Raw genomic sequence first — 7050 nt, 5'->3', positions numbered from 1 at the left:
AATGATGTGTTTCCTTGGTGAAAGAAGCCGGGGAAGTAAACAGCCAGAGTCAGGAAACTAGAGGAGCTGCCGTCTCTTGTCAGTCTAGGCACTGAGAGAGCCAGCAGGGAAAAGGCTGTGTGGTGATAATTGCATACAGTCCTGTAATCAGAAATTATCCTCACATCACAAACCCATTAAGGGAGGTAAAGGTAGGGCAGACAGTGGAGGTTGTTGCATTTGGTTGCCTTCTGCCATCTGACTTTTCAGTGTTATTTGCATTATTTTGCTATAAATAGTTTTGCTATAATTGTATATATGTTTACATATGGAACTAAGACTACAATACCTTTTAGTGTTTAATAATCCATTTCTTCTTCTAATGGAAAATGAGGAGAAGCTACAGTGCTCTGCGAGACAAACATTTTTTAATTTATGAGGTCTGAAAAACATCAAATTACTGTTTGCAATATTCTAGGGCATTAACTCTTCCTCTCTCCACATAAACATTACAATAAATTCACTAAATTTCTCTTCCAGAAAATTTGGTTTTAGTAACTTCTAACATAACTGACTGCAATTATTGCCTGATACTGAGTTATAGCAAGATTGATCGGTTTGATTAGAGTTGGTGAACTGTTTCCAGACAGGCATTTTATTTGAAAAATACAGCCACTTTTTTCCTCACCAAGTATCTACAAAATTAACGTTCTTTATGTGTTTTAAATGCTCATTGTTTGAAATTATGCAGCAGATGGTATATAGTGCAGCATACTAAAGAATGATTAACCCTTTAATCTCGTTGCTGGCAGTTTCAGCTGCTGATTTTCGGTGTGGACAGCCATTCAAGGCGCCTACTTTCCTTTATCCTCCATCACCCGGGATACTTTCAGACCCACTGAGAGGAGCCTCACGCACTCTTTTGACAGGACCACCCTCCCACAGGAAATCAGGTCACTTCTTTCAAACCGGCTCGTGAACAGAGTTTTGCTGCCAGCAATGTTGGGGGGGTGAGGGGAGGAATATGGGAAAGAAAAGGTGACCCCTTTGCTTCGCTGAAGACCAGGATTTGCTGGATTAGTAGCAGCCCCTGAAGCTGCTCTGCCTCTGTGGTTCAGCTGATCACTTCTGCTCGAACCTAGCCAGATTTCTTCTGCTTGACCTCTTTGAAGGATCTTCTCTGCCTCCACTGGGTCTACAGACATGGAAATTAATTCAGAGTTTAAGTCTGTTTCTGCAGCACTTACCAAGCTGCACACACAGTGCTGTGTTGTATCCCAAAGCACCCCAGCGTACTTCTACCAGTAGCTGCTATTCTGAGCTATTAAAATATTGACCTTGATTAGGGGCTTTTGTTGAAATACATCTCTCTTCATTCTCAAGGAAAGGTCAAGTCTCTTATTCTGCTTGCTGCTATCTGCAGTTTACAGCGCTGTTTGCTAAGTGTGTCTCAGAAAGACTGATGATGTTTACAGTGCTTTATACACATTTGGACACAATATTTTCATGATAATCACATCTAGAATTCAGACCACCCCGTTAGATGGCCTTCTCTGAGCAGAAAAAGAAATATCTACTAGTGAAAATGATTGGTAAAGGCATATAGAGCTTCACAAATGGCTAATTTCTCTACACCTTTTTTAAGTGCAGTTGCAATTTACACAATTGCAATTTTTCATATATATAACAGAATTTCAAAACATATCACAGCAGGTCTCTTGTGATGGAGCCTGGACCATTGCTGCAGAAGTCTGTGCAAGGAGCATTGATTCATATCAATTTTTGACCTATGTGAACTGACAAGCTAGAGACATACTGTGTGCACCACCACTGTGTGCATGCTCTTACTGGGAAGGCTATAGGAGCTGTATCGTGCCTCTCCCTCCTGCCCAGTCCTCTTAAACGTTAGCACTGCCCAGTGTAGCATGTGTTCACTGAATTAAAGAGTGCAGCAATAGCCTCCTTGCTCCTTGTCCAATCCCAATTCTTTGCACACCTTCATATAAATCACAATACACACAGGCTGTCATTGCAGAGACTGCCAGCTTAGATTAGATGCTGCTACTACAACACACGATAATGCCACAGGGCAAGCCAGGTCCCTAGCAATGTATGCACTAATGAAACCAGCACCAGAACTGCCTATCTATCTCAGCAGTGAAACTACCAACAGGTTATATATAGAACATACCATTAGAGTTAACACACCTTAAAGAAAAATGAAGGGAAATTGCACTTAAACAGCAAAATGGAGGAACCAGAAACAGGATTCAGTAATGCCCAGGTGAAGCTGAAAGTTGCTAACCCAGTACAGCCATTAAACTGCTTCACTCTCCTTCATGATCTGTATTAGGGAAAAACACTGAAGCATCCAACAGCTCCCAGCATGACCTGCTTTGTTAGATGGTTCTTGTCAGACAGGTCAACTGACCCATGTGCTCACCCATCTCTCATTTGGATTGAAGGGCAAGACAAAGAAGTTCTACTGAAAGGTAAGAGTTAAAGTACAGAAGCAGTCATTGGGGATGGGTATAAGCATGTCAGGGAAGTACGACATTCATATTTTTCTGTAACAGTAGATTAAAGCTCTTATTCCTCCTTTTCTCAGCTATTCCTTTCTGGTTACAATCTATTTTGGTTGCTTTAGTTGTTCTAGAGGTCTTGACCTGGTAGTGAGGCAGTAAACACCTGCACTCCATCTTTCCTCTGAAAAACATCTGTATTGCCTCCTTTAACTCTCTCTACTTCCTGAGGAACTTCTGGCATCATTACTTAGGCCAGAGCTTTATTAAAACACAGAAATTAAAATTCAAAGCAGAAACTTGTGATTCAAGGCAAGGTGAGCTATCTCACAGGTACTCACTTACCAACCCTAGCCCTTTCAAAGGTGTGAAAGGGCTTTTACCTATCACATACTGTCCAGTAAACATTTACCTAAGACTTGTCAAAAGATCCTCAATGTGCCGATTTCTGTCCACTGATGCAGCAGTTGATGTGATACTGCCCTGTGCCAGCAAGGTATTGTGCCACATTGTGCTGAAATACAAACTGGTGCAAGATGACTTGAATGAACTCCAAGTAACTGAGCATATTCCTGCCTTCCCAAGGGTGAAGTGACAATGTTGTCAACTCCTTGGAAAAGGAGGGATACATATCATTCATCAGAAACATTTGAGCTTCTTCAGGGACAACATCAGTGTACCACAAATGAACCACAGTGGAAAGTATGTCTGTTATACGAGATGTGCATCTGAGGCCTCAAGAGATGAGACAGACGGAAGTAGAAGGACTGAGTGCATGATCATACATGATAGAGGAGTCAGGGGATTGAGACCTACCAAGAATATATGCTAGCTCACCTGGTAACAGGAAAGGATTAATGTCCTTCCTGCAGAAACACATTCAGAAATGTTGTTGCCAAGAGAGAGAGAGGTAGGAAGATCTGTCAACAGCTGAAGAAGGTCCTAAGTATACTTACACAGAACTTTATGGTAACCTAAACTGTTTTGCATGACTTTTACTAAGTGCATATTTTTTGTGAGGAAAATATACTTCAAATTGTTTAGTTTAAATATAAGTATTTTCTCCCTGTTCACAGATGAAAGATGAAGAAAGCATGCTGCCAAATTCAATGTTAGTAATCTTCTGAAAACTCATTATGCTGCTTTATAAATCTTCTGTAACCGTGGGCAGATTTCTTCCAAGCAGTGTGCACCTAGGGCTAAAGTTCACATTACAGAATCACAGAATCATTTATGTTGGAAAGGACCTCCTGAGATCACCTAGTCCAACCCCCCAGGTCAAAGAAAGTCAGCTACAGCCAGTTGCCCAGGACCGTGTTCACTCAGGTTTTTAATATCTCCAGAGATGGAGACTCCACAATCTCTCTGGGCAACCTACACCAATGCTTGAACACCCTCACACTAAAAAAAAAAAAAAAAAAAAAAAAAAGTTTTCTTACATTCAATTTCATGTGTTTTAATTTGCATCCATTGTCTCTTGTCCTGTCACTGGGCACCACTGAGATGGGTCTGGCACTCTCATCTTCATTCCCTCCCACCAGGTATCTATACAGGTTGATAAGATCCTCCCTGAGCCTTCTCTTCTCCAGCCTGAACAGTCTCAGCTTTCTCAGCCTTTCCTCATAAGAGAGATGTCCCAGTCCTTTCATCATCTTAGCAAACCCACACTGTACTCACTCCAGTGAGTCCATACGTTCTTGGACTGGGGAGTACAGAACTGGCTGCAGCACTCCAGATGTGGCCTTGCCAGTGCTGAGAAGAAAGGAAGGACCACTTCCCTCAACCTGAGAATCTAAACAATCCTTATACATGCACTGGGTCACAAATAGAGAAGAAAAAGTGAAAAATTAACTATAAATGGACAGATATGGCATTGCAATGGGGGGGCGGGGAGCCAACAGTCCTTAGAGATTTTAGTTATCATACAAGAAACATCAACTTCAAGGCTGAGAAAGGCACATTGCCAAGCAAGGGTACAGTTTTTTGTTAGGATGCTCTCCTGGAACCTTGAGCACTGTGTTTAGGTCTCTGCTCTGTCTCAGGTGAAGATGACATGTGAATGTGTTCCATATCTAACCTGAGAGCTAGCAGGTAGAAGAGCCCTTTCCTTGGGCTTTTTCACCATGCTTTCTCTGTCTTTTTCTGGTGAGGAATGCTGTGTGATCTGAACACATGCTAGACTGCAAATCCATCCCATTTCTAAAGTTCTTTTGGCAGAAGCACAGATTGCCCCAAAAGCAGTGCATATTACAAAAACACTTCTTACAAAGCACTGTTCTCCACTAACTGCCTTCTCCAAGAGGCAGTCACCTACAGACTCATCTCTAACTACAGGCACTGCAAGATGTGAGCATGGAAGACTACAAAGCTACAGACGCAGTCTCCAACACCATGGATCCTTTATCTGCAACAAGGTTAGTCTGAATTCACACTTCTGTGAGGGTGCAGAGAATGAATCATATATCTTGGATATTAGTTGAAGAATTCTTGCTGCCTTGTCCTTTTGTATACTACATTTTTAATATATATTACCTTTGTTGCTTGGTTACTCTCAAACCTTCTAGTGCAGTTTTTAAAAATACGTTTATTGCCTTGCCCATGCAGCTTATACTCAAAAAGAAACAATCAAGAAAGCAGTGGTTGGCAATGCAGAGCTGGATGGCGGCTGTTTCAAACACCATGGAGAACTCACTGACCTGCTCATCACTCCCCAAGCCCTTAGCTGCCATACCTCCTACATAAGAACAACAGTCTCATGGCAGAGATGACTCTATCCTGCCTAAACCTGCCCCAGAGTTATTCCGAAGTGTTTCTGATGAGGAAAGATCAGTTATGCCTTCAGAATTTCCAGTGTTTATATGACGAGATACATAAACCATGTAGTAGGAGCTGTGGAATTAAACACCATATGTTCGCGACAATACAACACTAACAACTGACTTTCACTTCCATTTCTGCTGTATGTTGCTGACAAGTGCTCCAAATAGAACTGGATATGCAAATACATGCAAATGATTCCAAAATAATAATGTCTGCAAACCTCAGAGCTCCAAGATGGACATGAAACATGAATTGACTTGCTGTGAGAGTGCTCTCAACAAGCAATTTCACTTTGTCTGCGAGATGGAGGATGGTGGTAGCTATTTGACTGACCAACTTTCATGTGAGTCGAGTGAGCTCAGGAGATGCTCTTGGACCAGCATCCTGGCTAATTTTCACATCCAGACAGTGCTGCATTGCAAGCCCTGATCTGGATGCTGACTCGGTACTTTTGGATGGCCAGAAGTTGAGTATTAGACTCACATTTTAAGAAAGATGGAAGCTTTTCCAGGTGAGTTAGAGATCAAGGCACCGTTTGGAGTTGGGGAAGAAGACACAGCCTTCACTTCATCTCAGCAGCTGAAGGGAAATAAGGGAGGTCTCTCTGGCTGGTGAAGACGCTCATCTTTAACATACTCACAAAGTGCAAGTTCATAAGCACTGTGAGCTCATAAGACTGCTTTTCTGTGAGTAACATTTGAGACTAAAAACTTGAAGCTTAGGCTTAGGTATTGTGTGCTTAGTCTTGAATCAAGCGGGCCTGATCACAGAGAGCAATAAATAGAAGTCTTACAAAGAGCAATTCAGCCTGGAAAGAAAAGGGCTATGAGGAGAAAAAAAAATTCACAACAGGGGCTGTAACTAAAAAAGGGACTATGAAGGGATGAAAGCTACATCATTTTCTGTTAAGTCACAGAGTGATGCACATTTTATGCTCCAGAGTTTTGAAACCAGGCAGGCCCAGATCGTGGTGGCACAAACCATTTTCACTAGTGTGTTCTTCTACTTTGTGTTCGTTAAAGACAGTGAATGAACAGAACTGTCTCATTTATAACTTATGGCATATGGGCAACCAAGCGCTGCTCTACCTTATCTGCTTTGTCAGTGTAAATCAAAATCATCTCCTCTCAAGAGCATGTTCATAAGTTTAATACCTTGGGCAGTCAAACTCCTTCCTGCTCAGTGTGGACGAACAGCAACCACTAAACCTGCACATACTCAGAGCTTGGTGTTGTTATGACTATTTTTTCTGATGTTTTAGCACCTCTGATTCAGGCAAGCAGGATCCAATTCCCTGCTCACTCACAAATCTTGTCTGTGGCCTTGGCAAGACAGTCATCCTCAAAAATGGCTGTCACCACTCCCCCTGGACCAGCCCACTCACAGCAGCATGCCTCCTGTGCTCCAGAGCCTGGGCAGAGATGCTCCCCATGGTCTCCCGTTGCTGCTACGTGATGAAGGGCCTCCCTTGGTGGGAGCTACAGCCCCAGCACAGATCCACAGCCCTAAGAGTCATCCAAGGACACAGCAGGGGCAAGTGTGACTGAGGAGCGATTTGTGTTGGGTACAGCTACAGCAGGGTAGGAGAGAACAGATTGGAGAGCTACAGCCTTGCTCTGAGGTGCAAGGGAAGACACAGGTCACCAAGTGACAGGATTTGTTCAGCAGGTGCCAAAAATCACTCCTGACATCCATCCCCTCCTCCCTAGCTCTCCCACAAAAGCCCACC

At 42.8% G+C, this 7050-nt stretch overlaps 1 long non-coding RNA gene across 1 annotated transcript; it reads left to right on the top strand.

Annotated features, from left to right (window-relative positions):
- The first annotated feature begins 1492 nt into the window (after positions 1-1492).
- Positions 1493-6604, top strand: LOC142601992 (uncharacterized). Its single transcript, XR_012835580.1, has 3 exons — positions 1493-2471; positions 4836-4915; positions 5106-6604. It is a non-coding gene; the product is annotated as an uncharacterized LOC142601992 (long non-coding RNA).
- The last annotated feature ends 446 nt before the right edge of the window (positions 6605-7050 follow it).

Source organism: Balearica regulorum, chromosome 5, assembly GCF_011004875.1.
Source record: "Balearica regulorum gibbericeps isolate bBalReg1 chromosome 5, bBalReg1.pri, whole genome shotgun sequence".
Taxonomy (NCBI): domain Eukaryota; kingdom Metazoa; phylum Chordata; class Aves; order Gruiformes; family Gruidae; genus Balearica; species Balearica regulorum.
This window is presented reverse-complemented; position numbering and strand designations above follow the sequence as displayed.